This window comes from Dendrobates tinctorius, unplaced genomic scaffold (genome assembly GCF_039654945.1).
Source record: "Dendrobates tinctorius isolate UK_male_01 unplaced genomic scaffold, ASM3965494v1 ptg000205l, whole genome shotgun sequence".
Lineage (NCBI taxonomy): Eukaryota > Metazoa > Chordata > Amphibia > Anura > Dendrobatidae > Dendrobates > Dendrobates tinctorius.
The window spans coordinates 4,318,122-4,333,172 of record NW_027361872.1 but is presented as its reverse complement, the minus strand read 5'-3'; the positions used below and the strand labels follow the sequence as shown (position 1 = coordinate 4,333,172).

General features: G+C 45.2%; 1 protein-coding gene across 1 annotated transcript in view; it reads right to left on the bottom strand.

The window, feature by feature from the left end:
* The window catches only part of STON1 (stonin 1), a 105,349-nt gene extending 96,914 nt beyond the window's left edge, over positions 1-8,435 (bottom strand). The window contains exon 1 of the mRNA XM_073554022.1: positions 7,906-8,435. The gene's annotated coding sequence lies outside the window, so the exon portion shown is untranslated. The remainder of the gene's footprint in view (positions 1-7,905) is intronic.
* Between the last annotated feature and the right edge of the window lie 6,616 nt (positions 8,436-15,051).

The following is a 15,051-nucleotide window of genomic DNA, read 5'->3' as shown; positions in this document are numbered from 1 at the left end:
CAGTAGTGGACAACCTCCACTTTCCTTTTTTCTCTTATGGTCCTTTTTTGTCTTATGGTATTAGCTGTTGTTTTTGGTGCCAAATTCAACAAAATAGCATACGCAATTCATGAATTTGGCGCAAAGTCAAAAATGGGCTTTGTTCTTTCAAAAGTCACAAAAATTGCACAATAAGTCAAAAAATAAAATAACGAATCGGGTGTAAAAAAATAAACGCAAAGTTAAACACAAAAACAGGGGCAATGATGAATCCTGGCCTATGTGTAATTATGTAGGTATTTGTAATTCTATTTTCACTTTAATGTATTTTTAGATGCATTTTATACTGATAGAATTTCCAGCCACAACTGAGAAGTCCTATTAGATTTTCCTTGGTGTAAGAAAATTGCTTTGTCTGCAACCATTGTAAATTTGGATGTGGTAAATTATGTTTTTATAACCATTGCTATATTTTAATCTACCTCCCACTATTATCCTGTACATTATTGTTTCATCTACCGCTCACTGGTTACTGCCACTGGGCAGTAAATTGATTAATCTACCACCCACCAGTCGCTGTATATCCCATCCTAGGTTATAGCAGGTTTATCTATCCCCCATCAGTTGTCAATTTACTAGCCTGGATAATCAGGTTTCCTGATAAACCTAAAGCCTTACTATATTATCCTATACTATTCTGTAACTTATTGGTGACCGTACAGACATACAGTATATACAGATAATGCATAAGACAGTCAAAACCTGCCTAATATTGTGTACATCCTCCTGGTGCCACCACACCAACTCTGGGCATGGACTCCAGAAGAACGCTGAAGGTGCCCTGTGGTATCTGGCACCAAGATATTATCAGCATATCCTATATGAGCTGTAAGTTGTCAGGTGTGGCCTCCTTGGATCGTTCTTATGTTTCACAAAGATAATCATCATATCTGAGAATTTTGAGGACAAGACATCACCTTGATTTTTTTTTGTCATGTTCCTCAAACCATTCCTAAACATCCTGCTGAAGGAGTCCACTGACATTAGCGAATATCACTGCTATGAAGGAAGGGGGACCTGGTCTCTACAATGTTTACATTGTCAAAGTATCACCGTGAGTATCACATCACTCCCCACATGCCCAAAAGGGTTCATAACATTTTGACAAAGTTATAATTCCCAGAATACCCTGAGGGTCTAAAGTTGTACCTTACCCTAAAAAAAAAAAAATAAAGGGTAACACATAACTTCCATTACCTCTAATACTGTGAACTCCCCACACTGCACATTGGTATCTGTCCACCTCCATCTCCCGTCACACAAGTATCTGTCCACCTCCATCTCCCGTTACACAAGTATCCGTCCACCTCCATCTCCCCTTACACAAGTATCCATCCACCTCCATCTGCCGTCACACAAGTATCCGTCCACCCCCATCTCCCGTCATACAAGTATCCGTCCACCCCCATCTCCCGTCATACAAGTATCCGTCCACCCCCATCTCCCGTCATACAAGTATCCGTCCACCCCCATCTCCCGTCATACAAGTATCCGTCCACCCCCATCTCCCGTCACACAAGTATCCGTCCACCCCCATCTCCCGTCACACAAGTGTCCGTCCACCCCTCATCTCCCCTCACACAAGTATCCGTCCACCCCCATTTCCCGTCAGACAAGTATCCCTCCACCTTCATCTCCTGTCACATGGGTATCCATACTCCTACATCTCCAGTCACACAGGTATCCAACCAACTCCAATCAAACATGTATCCGTCCGACCTCCATCTGCCGTCACACAAGTATACAACCACCTCCATCTGCCGTCACACAAGTATCCAACCACCTCCATCTGCCGTCACACAAGTATCCGTCCACCTCCATCTCCCGTTACACAAGTATCCGTCCACCTCCATCTGCCGTCACACAAGTATCCGTCCACCCCCATCTCCCGTCATACAAGTATCTGTCCACCCCCATCTCCCGTCACACAAGTATCCGTCCACCCCCCCATCTCCCGTCACACAAGTATCTGTCCACCCCCATTTCCCGTCAGACAAGTATCCCTCCACCTCCATCTCCTGTCACACGGGTATCTATCCTTCTACATCTCCAGTCACACAGGTATCCAACCATCTCCAATCAAACATGTATCCGTCCACCTCCATCTCGCCTCACACAATTATCCATCCACCTCCATCTCACATCACACAAGTATCCATCCACCTCCATCTCTAGTCACACAGGTGTCCATCCTCCTACATCTCCAGTCACACAGGTGTCAATCCACTTACCTCTCCTGTCACACAGGTATCTGTCCACCTACATCTCCCACCACACAGGTATCTGTCCATCCAACTATCCGTCCACCTACCTCTCCTGTCACACAGGTATCCGTGGAATTGGCCTCCTGTCACACACATATACTTCCGCCTGTATTTTGTGTCATACGAACCTATTTTTGTATTTTTACACTTGATTTCAGGTCTCGCTTGTATCCCTCTGCTGTGGCACCTGAAGTACTTTTCAGGACATTGCATGAAATCCGCCAATTAAATGGAGCAATAGCACTGATCCATACACACCAGAGATGCACCAGTGCTATTGCCTGCGATATTAATTGGACGAGATCCCATCAGTCAAACTCTGATCCATGTACCTTTATCTACAATGCAGTGAATTACTAATTTACCTTAAAGGAAATCTGTCAGTAGGATCAACCCTCCTAAGTCCTATATGGGCACGCACTGAAAGCTGAACAAAATGATACCTTATTATCTGTGATCTAATATCTTATTCCAGAGAAATCTACATTTTTCTTAGTATGTAAATGAGCTGTTAAGATCTATGGGCAGGACATAGATCTCCCTGAGAATCTGACTCCAAAGCTTATTTTAAATGAAAGTGGAGTTATCAGAGTGAGACATGTAATGACTGAGTCTGCTCTCCTGATCTTTACTGCAGAGCCTCCTTTCATTTAAAAGAAGCCCTGGAGGCAGATTCTCAGGGAGATCTATGTCCGGCCCATAGATCTTAACACCTCCTTTAAATATTAAGAAAAAAAGTGGATTTCTCTGGAATAAGACATCAGATCACAGATATCAAGGTACTATTTTATCAAACTTTCTATGACCTGTATGCCCATATAGTAGGGTTGATCCTACTGCCAGCAAAATTTGTAAACTTTGTACTATGTATGTCCTTCCCCAAATTACAATCATCTAGCTTTCCCGCACTCTCCTGCTGTGGTATATTAGATTACTAAGCAGAATTTACATTTAGAACTCTAAAAAGCTGAGAAATAAGTGGGTGCTATAGTTATGGCCACACTGGTTGTCACCGGTACCTTCCTATTACTGATAAGTGATGGGATAAATTGGGTCGTTATTGTGGGATCTCATGATCTTCATTACCAGGAAGTTTGCCTATTTGCTTGCGCTTCTTGCGTACTTGTCTAGACAGCAGCTCGTGTGGATATAAAACTCACATGGAAAGCAACCAACCCAGCGTGATACAGATAAGCATGATACAGATATGCTGTGAGAAGAAGTGTGCACAGGAGGAAAGTAAATAATAAAATCAGATCCGCAGCAATCCGCAAGATCAGTTCTGTTGTCTGCACAGAATTTTGATTTTCACAAAAAAAAATTACTTTATAAATGAGTTAAATTTTACACTATTAATGTATTGTATGTAAAAATAATTTATTTTTTTTACCTCCAAATGGAAACAGCTCCCTACATGAGAGCAGTATCAGTTTTCACCATCTAAGGCTAGTTTCACACTAGCGTTTATTCGACACAGCGCAAGGCGCCGCTAAGCCCCGCTCCCTGCCGGCTCCCTGCCCACACCATCCGGTCATCGCCGCCTACTATCGCACATGGACGCTTGCGATCTGCGCACCCTATGCTAAAGATAGGGTGCGCAGGTCGCAAGCGTCCATGTGCGATAGTAGGCGGCGATGACCGGATGGGGCGGGCAGGGAGCCGGCAGGGGGCGGGGCTTAGCGGCGCCGTGCGCTGCGTCGAATAAACGCTAGTGTGAAACTAGCCTAAGAGTTAGCCTTTGTTCACAACTGCTTGGAGGCTCCTCTGCAAATTCTGTCATCGATGCCGTAAAAAAATATTGCCAGTAAAATAAAGACACGGTGACAGACTCTATCTCTAAACTGTTGTAGAATAGGTTACCGCTATATAACGAATATTATTATAACGATTATTATAGTCACTGGTGTCCCTTGGGTGTCATTGCTGATCATGTGATGGATCTCTGCTTGAATTCCGTTGTTCTGTTCTTATGACGGAATAGAAAAGCAAAAAACCCAACACAGATGTGGATGTAGAGCTCAATACCATCTTAAAGGTGTAGCTGTGACACTATGGACAAGCCATGAAACAGGGTAGTCAAGAGGTCCTTGGTCAGATACCAGAAGGGTTCGTAGTCCAGAGGGGTAATACAAATGAGTGGTCAAGTAACAGTGAGGTGTCCAATGCCAGGAGGGTAAATCAAGGAAAGGGGATAAGAGAAACGGATAGCCAGATGCCAAGTCCGGGTCAGGTACCTAAGGTCAGAAAGTGTCAAGAGCAAAATGGATAACACACACGAATAGTTACGACAAATCCAAGGTCCGGTAAAAAGATCAAGAAATCAGCATCAAGAGGTCCTTGGTCAGATACCAGAAGGGTTCGTAGTCCAGAGGGGTAATACAAATGAGTGGTCAAGTAACAGTGAGGTGTCCAATGCCAGGAGGGTAAATCAAGGAAAGGGGATAAGAGAAACGGATAGCCAGATGCCAAGTCCGGGTCAGGTACCTAAGGTCAGAAAGTGTCAAGAGCAAAATGGATAACACACACGAATAGTTACGACAAATCCAAGGTCCGGTAAAAAGATCAAGAAATCAGCACACACCACTGAACAAAGCTACAGCTGACAATGTTCTGCTCATACTTAGCCAGCTAAACAGCTAGCAAAATATCAAGAACGGGAGACAGATGAATGAACGCCCACAAGCTAGGACAAATTGAGCAGCAGGGCTCTCAATCAAAAAGCTGACTGCCAAGCACACCATACCCCCAGATTGGACGACTAGGCTGCCAGTCGAGCACACTCCAGATAATGTAGGGTGGCTGAGCGGCCACTCATCGTGTCCTTAGGCCACAGTGGGGGATGAAACTGTGATCGTAATCTAAGTAGCCTAATTAAGACAACCCCAGTGAATATGTTTTATTAGGAGACATGGACAGTATAGAAGATCAGACAAGGAGTAACTCCTTTTAGCAATAAAAATAAGAACAAAACAGAATGTTATGATTTCAGCTTTTTTTGACTATACAACCTGCAAAACCAAAATTAGAGCTGACTACGCCTTTAGTTTATTTTCCAAGGAAAATGGGAATTGTGTCCAAGGCGCTCCTTGGAAGAAAAGATAAGTCCCAAAGACAACATGTTTTGAGACCATCACGGGGTCGTCTAGTGTGCCGCAACCCAACGAAAGCAAATATGAATCTGACTGCATCAAAAAATAAAGTTCACATGTTCACCATTTTTAAAGGGAACTTGTTGCATGATTCATGGTGTCCTAACCTTAGGTAGAATAAATCAGAGACCGGCTCCGTCATTACAAACATGCTGTGGCAGACATCGGGAGAGACCGTCAATAACATGAAGTAGGTGATGGGTTCCCTTTAAGGTTCCCATCTAAAAATCGCTGGCAAATCGAGCTAGCTAGCAATATAACTCCACATACATCACCTCTGCCTAAACTACATCACTGACGACGTCATATACAAAAGATTACTAACTTGTAGAATAATCCTTCAACCGAAAAAAAAAATGACAACAATTGAGGCAGCCCTGCAATCAATAAAAAAAAGCAAATAAATAAACTTCACATCCTTTTTTGGATCTGTTGCTGTCTCAATTTTTGCCATTTTTAATCAATAATCTAATAAATATACATCAAATTGTTTATAGAATTCATCCCGTTTGGAAACACTGGGACAGTTTTACCATTTTGTTATTTTTTTTTTTTGCCATTTTTGTATCGTCATTTGTTAGTTTGTTTTGAGATATATTTATTTTACCTTTCTTACCCCCAAAAAAAGAATGAATGTGTGCGACACACTCGACAATTTTGATTTTTTTTTCCGGTAAGAATCTTTACATGGCTAACAAATGTTGACATTTTAGTATAATGCAAACTCTGCTTTTGCTGCATTTTTTTGGGGGAGGGGGGAGGGGGGCAAATAATATCACATCTGATCTTATTTATTATGGTACAAAATGTCTGATTCTAAGGTTCTGACTCCAGTCAAAATCTTGGATGTGACCGGCTCAGACAACTGCAAGGCGATGCCTAATCTAAAACATGGACCGGTAAGTTCAAGAGTGTATGTTAAAATTAAGGATAGAAGTAGTAAAATTACAAAATAAAAATGTATCCAAAAATCTAGAATATCAAAGTCTTTCTATTATTCTTCACCCCTTTGGGATTTACTAACATAGTAGCCAAACAAACGTAAAGAATTCATATCGGCTATTGAGAAATGCAAGGAAATGTTTAGCGGCCCCCGGGAAGGTGCTGAGGGGCCCCCGGGAAGGTGCTGAGCGGCCCCCGGGAAGGTGCTGAGGGGCCCCGGGAAGGTGCTGAGGGGCCCCCGGGAAGGTGCTGAGGGGCCCCCGGGAAGGTGCTGAGGGGGCCCCGGGAAGGTGCTGAGTGGCTCCTGGGAAGGTGCTGAGGGGCCCCCGGGAAGGTGCTGAGTGGCTCCCGGGAAGGTGCTGAGGGGCCCCCGGGAAGGTGCTGAGGGGCCCCCGGGAAGGTGCTGAGTGGCTCCCGGGAAGGTGCTGAGCGGCCCCCGGGAAGGTGCTGAGTTTATTTGTGACACTGCAACATTTATTTGCTGTTGCCAAAAAAAAAAATTGGGGATTGCACTGCTATTGTTCGGCACTGACCTATAGGTTCGTTCATGGTTTTATTTTTATGGAATATTTGCTTATATTGTTAAATAATAATAATATGGCCTGCATTGAAACCTAACATTTTTATATCATTTTACATTTTTTATTTTTAAATTTGGAAATTTTATCCCATCGCTCTCAGTATGTTTCGAGCCAAGAGATAACGCAGGACAGGGCACATCTGTACTTAAAAAAAAATTATATTATATATACACATATACACTGCTCCAAAAAATAAAGGGAACACTATGACATAGGATGTGGTATTTTAGTGTTCCCTTTATTTTTTTTGAGCAGTATATATTTATTATATTATATAATAGTACATCATATATATTCACATATATATCGTCTGTTATATATATGATATAAGCTAAGTATATTTATATCTCAAATGAAATATCAATCACTGCACAGAATCATAAAAATTAATAATTAATGCAACCCGTCTCCCTGGGTTCTGTGTAGCGCATTATCCCTGTGTGGCTATTTATATAGATGCAGCAGAGCTGAGTTTGTTTTCTAGATCCCCGGGCTGAACTGTGCATCCGTTGATGTAGAATCTGTATTGCAGTCCTATGTAGGACGACAGAAGATACCCTGGACTACAGTGGTTGTGTTATGTATTTATTTTACTACTTGTTACAGCACTCTGATAACTGTGCTGAGTTTAGACAATGCAGTCAGCTAACCTGCAGTCCTATGTAAATCACAGAATGCCATAGTACCAAGTTTTGCCCAGGATGGATCTGAAGGCGGATACAGCTGTATTGCAGGTGAGGTAGCAGAGCTGAGTTTGTCTGATTCTGGGTAGTGAGGAGCTGGCTCACCTGCAGTCCTATGTAATGTCACAAATAGTACAATAGGATATCACACGCAGTTGTCCCAGGTCCAGCCTCAGCTCTGCTGCATGTGTAGTGGAGGCCACTCATAAGGAGTCTGGACCTGTGACATGGAGTGCAGGGGACTCACTTGCTGTCGGAGCCGGGGCTGTGATCCGGAGGGGCTGCCTCACTTCATCAGTAGCTGCCGGGGGTCCTGCTCTGAGCCCTCGGGGTGATGCGGCGGCGGCGGCTGCGCTGTGGAGGGGGAGGCCGCATCTGACAGAGGAAGTTCTGCAACAACAAGAGAAAGGAAAAAAAAAAAACTTTGCTGCCTGGAGAAGTTGAGTGCAGGAAGAGGAGACTTTCCAGGAGCCGTGTGATGTCAGCCCCTGTGTCTGCACCAGGCCCAGGATTAGTGCCCTCTCTGAAGGAAAGAGTTAAAGGGAGTCTCCAGTGAGACCTCCTCTGAGGGCAGCACTCTGCGCCACTCAGTCTGCAGCACTCTCTGCCTGCTGCACTCTCTGCGTCACTCTGCTGCACTCTCTTCCTGCAACACTCTCTGCATCACTCTGTCTGCAGCTCTCTCTGCCTGCAGCTCTCTCTGCCTGCTGCACTCTCTGCCTGCAGCTCTTTGCCTGCTGCACTCTCTACGTCACTCTGTCTGCATCTCTCTCTGCCTGCTGCACTCTCTGCATCACTCTGTCTGCAGCTCTCTCTGCCTGCTGCACTCTCTGCGTCACTCTGCTGCACTCTCTTCCTGCAACACTCTCTGCATCACTCTGTCTGCAGCTCTCTCTGCCTGCAGCTCTCTCTGCCTGCTGCACTCTCTGCCTGCAGCTCTTTGCCTGCTGCACTCTCTACGTCACTCTGTCTGCATCTCTCTCTGCCTGCTGCACTCTCTGCTTCACTCTGTCTGCAGCTCTCTCTGCCTGCAGCACTCTCTGCCTGCTGCACTCTGTCTGCAGCTCTCTGCCTGCTGCACTCTCTGCCTGCAACACTCTCTGCGTCACTCTGCATCTCTCTGCCTGCTGCACTCTCTGTATGCAGCACTCTCTGCGTCACTCTGTCTGCATCTCTCTGCCTGCAGCACTCTCTGCAGCACTCTCTGCAGCACTCTCTGCATCTCTCTCTGTCTGCATCTCTCTCTGTCTGCTGCACTCTCTGTCTGCTGCACTCTCTGTCTGCTGCACTCTCTGTCTGCAGCTCTCTCTCTGCCTGCTGCACTCTCTATCTGACAGATGTTGTAACACTGACATTTCCAAACTGTACAGTAGGGTGACCGCAAAAAATCGATGTCGGAATTTTGTTCGTCTGGACCCCACAAAACGATTCCCCTTTCCAGATATTGAGATAGCCAAAATTTGAGCTCGATCAAACGACGTTAACCCGTGCCGCTCGTCGCTCAAAGTTTGAAAAAATCCAAATTGAGGTATTTTAAGATTTAGGTATTTTGCATAGTCTGTCAGGCCTCTTTCACACATCAGGTTTTCGCCGTCAGGCGCGATCCGGCGCTTTTGACAGAAACCGGATCCGGCGAAATGCAATGCCGGATCCGGTTTCCCCCCCATTGACTTGCATTTGCGCCGGATCGCGCCGGATGGCCATACGTTTCATCCGGTTTTCGCCGGATCCGGCAATGTGTCGCGATCCGGCGTCTGGAAAAAACGGCTACTGTAACGTTTTTTGTCTCCGGCGAAAAAGCCGGACACGCCGGATCCGGCGGGTCCGGCTTTTTCACACAATGAAAGCCTGTGAGCGCCGCAATGCGCCTGATCCGGCGAAGGCCGGATCCGGTTTTTTGGGTCTGAGCATGCTCAGTAGCTCTGCCCACAAGACATATATAAAAGCAAGACAGTGGGACCCACAGCCACACCCAACATGCCACCCAAGAAAGCAACCAAGCGCAGCAGGAGAAGGCAGGAGACCACTGCAGCACCACCACCACCCCAAATGGAGCAGCAAATGGAACATGCTGAGGAGGGGAGGCCCGCAGCAGATGAGAGACGGTAATTATCAAATCCCCCATTCCTCCAAACTAGGGCTATGGAATATCAAGATATTCATTGGCCCTTTGTTTCTCTTTATTCAACAGCCGCCCAATAGATGCAGCAGCAGCAATGGCAGCAGCTGGAACACCACCCACAGGCATGGAGTGTGGCCACCAGGAAGACAGCACATCATCTTCTGGGAGCCCTCCCTCGCATCGTCAGCGTTTGACGGTAAGTTTTTATTTCCAAAATCCATCATCTCTGTAAATATATGTCTATTCATTGCCTTTTATTTCAAAACAGGATTCACAAGATGAAGAGGAGCTCCCAGAAGAAGAAGGAAGGGGTGGACAGACACTTGGAGTGGGCTCACAATTCGTAAGTTTTTTGCATCAAACGCAGAAACACAACATCACACTACACACAACACATAGAAAACAATGTTCTGCAGACCACACACAGCAAACAAATGCCTACATCCAAAGACATAACATTTTTTGTTTTCTTCTCTAGTCTTCCCAATCTGGTGCTCGGCCAAGAGGTCCTCGCAGTGCCTCCCAGGGTCGTCGGCGACAGCAACGCGGCAGTCACCAGCGTGTAAGTATAAATATTTTTGCTTTGTTTTTTTGCACTTTTTATTTCATTTCTTTTGTGGAGGCTAATTATGTTATTTTTGTCTTTTTCTTTAACAGCCTTCACAGCGTGCTCCCGACTCTGACGGTGAGGATGGAGGACTCGATGTGGACCACCTCATCGATCTCGTCAGAGAAAGGGAGCCGCTCTGGAATGTGGCTGACCACCGCCACGCTGACCTTATCGTTACCCGACGACTCTGGGAGGAAATCTGTTCTCTCCTTGTGGGCCGCTGGGAGGACCTCGAAGCTCGGGACCAGATTAAAGAGCGTAAGTATATACAGTACCGGTTGCTTGATGTAAACCAGTGTTTCCCGAACTCCAGTCCTCGTGGTCCCCACGGATCATGTGTTCAGGATTTCTATTTACTATGGAAATCCTGAAAACATGACCCCTGGGGACCATGAGGACTGGAGTTTGTGAAACACTGATGTTGTATACTAACCACTCCTTTCTCGTTTCAGGGAACAGAATTGTGAATCGGTGGCGGTCTGTGAGGGATCGTTTCAAGAAGGAGTTCAATAAAGAGATGCGGGCCCCGAGTGGATCTGGAGGACGCAGGAGCAAGTACAAGCCCTGTCGTTCCTCCGGGAAACAATGGTCACTAGAAGGTAAATATTACACACCACATGTGAAAAAAAATGTTAGATGTAACTTTTTTTTTTCAGCCAGGGCCATACCATGTCAGTATTTTAATTGTTTTTTTTTCTCTTTATTCCACAGCACGGTGAGCAGCACTCGGGAGCCTGCACGATTGGACCCTTCTGAGGCGATCCCTGAGGAGACCGGCACCGAGGGACACTTCGACCGCCCCGGTACATCTGCACCTTCCCAGCCTTCCCACACATTCGACCCATCTGTCCCATCCACCAGCACAGGAGCATCGTGGCCGCCTACATTACATGAAGCTGCTGGTGAGGAGATCGCTTTCCCTTTACCCCACCCTTCTGCCCCTGCCACCTCTAGTACACCTGCGGGTACTGGGCGGCAGCGGCAGAGGGGTCAGGAAAAGAGTTATGCGCCAGAGTTCTTGCATCTGAATGCATCTTTCCAGAACTGTCTAAAAGTCTTGTCAGAGCAAATCTCCGCAGGCTTTCAGCAGATCAACTCCAGCATTCTGGAGGTGAAGACACTTCTGCAAACCATGCATTCAGAAGCAAGATCTTCGCCAAACCACACCTTTTTCAGGTCTGTTGTGGAGCGCATGGCAACACTATCTCCTACCCAGCAGATGCATGTAATGCATTCGTGCCACGGTGCTCTACAGCAGGTTACCTCCCAACCTCCACCTCCCACCACTGTAGTTCCTCCACCTGCACCCCCTCCAGCCACTTTCCATCCTCCCCCTCCTATTACATCTGCACCCCCTCCAGCCACTTTCCATCCTCCCCCTCCTATTACATCTGCACCCCCTCCAGCCACTTTCCATCCTCCCCCTCCTATTACATACCAGCAACCTCACCAGTACCAGCAACCTTCCCAGTACCAGCAACCTGCCCCGTACCAAACTCCTTCCCCGTACCAAACTCCTTCCCCGTACCAAACTCCTTCCCCGTACCAAACTCCTTCCCCATACAACTTTCCATCAACATCATCTGCTCCTACAGTCCCTGCCCAACCCTCCACTCCACCGCCCACCACCTCTTCTGCCTCCCACATGTCCACCCATTCTGTAGCTTTTTCCACACCATCACCTCTAACTGTTCCTTCCCCACCACGATCCCAGTCCTCTCTCCACACTCCCATTGTCGAAGTGTCCCGCAGCCCCTCCAGCAGTATTTCCACCCCACACTACACCGAGTTATAATGTTTTTTTTGTAATAAAAATGCCCATTTGGTTGGTTTCAAACCTTTATTAAAAAAGTTTTTTTAACTTTAAAAACAGTTTACACAAAAAAAAATATTTTATATAAAAGTTAAATTATCGTTTCACAATGGTTGTCTGTCATTTCTTTCTGCGGCGAAATATGTTTAAAAAAAAGGTTAAATACAGGGTATTTAAAAGGTAAAAAGGTATTCAAAACCAGGTATATAACTGTGGGTAAATTTTAGCTTTTTGCCACAGTTGTGTTCCTGGTTGTGTTTGAAGCAAAGTATTTCACCTGAAAAGTTGTGTTTATTGTTGGTGATTTCCTAACAATGTACACAACTTTTGTTAAAAGGTGAAATACTTTGCATAAAACACAACCAGTTACACACCTGTGGCCTAAAGCTAAAAATAGTAAGACCATGACAAGATAGCCAACTTTGGTTGGCAAAGGTATATACTGTTGGTCCAGAAGGTACACAAGTTTTGTTAGGGCACAAATCTTTCACACTCTGTCATCCTGCCAGTGTACTCTGCCTTGAGGTGACATAAAGTATAGTGCAAAATTGTCCCTCATTACTGAAACCGTCACAGAACTTCTAGTGGTAATATTTCCAATGACAACATCCATCTTCGCCAGTAACTTGCTCTTCTCTCCAACCTGCACTTTCTCCTCTACAACCTGTCAAAGAAGGGCTGTAGGAACATGCTATATATAGTTTTCCAGTAGCCAATCCCGTTCGGAAGGCCACAAGGGTCAATTTTAAAAACCAGATCCGGCGTAATCCGTTGAAAAACGGATGAGACGGATCCGGTTTTGTCTGTCAAGAACAAGACGGATCCGGCAGAAAACCGGATCCGGCACATCAGGTTTTACAAAACATTTGCCGGATCCGGCATTCCGGCACGACGCCGGATCGCGCCTGACGCCGAAAACCTGATGTGTGAAAGTAGCCTTAGACTATAAAGAATGTGACAACAACATTGCAGAAATAGCCCTGACCAAATTTTCGAACCATTTGTGGTGTTTGAATGCAGAGTTGGTGGGATTATCGTTTTTTGATCCCACCATTACAGACAATGAAAAGTTGTTAATGGCTAATAAATTGCTCAGTAGCACAGATGAACCATCAGAGCACGCTAGGGTTGTAAATCCAAAAGTTAGGAAAGAAAAGTTAAAAGAGGTAGGAAGTAACCGACTTTAACGACCTTCTGACAAAAGATGAAGAACAAAAGCAATATGTCCTGCAAGTTGTAAGCAAATGCCGAGCATTATATTCTGACGTTTCAAAAACTACTTTAACAAAAGCTCTAGAATAGATTAGATAACTATGTAAAATTATCAACTCATGTAGGTTAGCGTGCTCTGATGGTTCATCTGTGCTACTGAGCAATTTATTAGCCATTAACAACTTTTCATTGTCTGTAATGGTGGGATCAAAAAACGATAATCCCACCAACTCTGCATTCAAATACCACAAATGGTTCGAAAATTTGGTCAGGGCTATTTCTGCCATGTTGTTGTCACATTCTTTATAGTCTAACAGACTATGCAAAATACCTAAATCTTAAAATACCTCAATTTGGATTTTTTCAAACTTTGAGCGACGAGCGGCACGGGTTAACGTCGTTTGATCGAGCTCAAATCTTGGCTATCTAAATATCTGGAAAGGGGAATCGTTTTGTGGGGTCCAGACGAACAAGATTCTGACATTTTTTCCCCCCCATATGAGATCCGGTCACCCTACTGTACAGTCAGTTCAAGCTGAAGCACAACAGGGTCTGCCGTGCCCGACCCTTCACCAGCTCCAGCTGGGGGGTAAAGAGAAAGGGCTAAGGAATACCACTATCTGGAGAGAAGGATAGACTTATAGATTGCAGAGAGCCATATACAGTGGCTTGTGAAAGTATTCACTCCCTTGTCCTTTTTCGTATTTTGTTACCTCACAACCTGGAATTTCACTGTTTTTTTAAGGTTTGCATAAGTTCATGTAAAGAACATGCCGGCAACTGTGAACATTTGGTTTTGTTTCTATTGTGAAGCAAACAACAAAAAATTCTGAAATCTTCAGTGTGCATAACCATTCACCCCCCTAAAGTCAGTACTTTGTAGAGCCTCTATTACAGCTGCAAGTGGCTTTGGATAAGACGCTATGAGCTTTCCACATCTTGCCACTGGGATTTTTGCCCATTGCTTAAGGCAAGACTGCTCCAGCTCATTCAGGTTAAACGGTTTCCTCTGGTGAACAGCAATCTACAAGTCTGTCCACAGATTCTCAATTGGATTAAGAACTGGTCTTTGACTAGGCCACTCCAAAACATTTACACACTTCTCCTTAAACCTCGAGTGTTGCTATAGCGGTATGCTTTGGGTCATTGTTTTGTTGGAAGGCAATCCTTTGTCCCAGTCTCAAATCACTGACAGACTGAAACAGGTTTTGCTCAAAAATATCCCTGTATTTCGCACCATCCATCTTCCCCTCGACTCTGACCATTTTCCCTGTAACTGCTGCTGAAAACATCCCCACATCATGATGCTGCCACCACCATGTTTCACTGTGGGGATGTTGTTTTTGGGGTGATGAGCTGTGCTGGTTTGGCGCCAAACATAGCGTTTACCTTTGTGACCAGAAAGTTCAATTTTGGTCTCACCCGACCCGACCACCATACATTTGCAAAGTCTCCCATTTGTCTTTTGGAAAACTCAAAAAGAGCCTTACAATATTTGTTTGTAAGGAAGGGCTTTTTTCTGCCCACTCTTCCATAAAGACCAACTCTATGGAGTATACGGCTTGTTGTGGTTGTATGGACAGACACTCCAGTCTCTGCTTGGGAACGCAGCGGCTCCTTATCTAGATGATGTGGT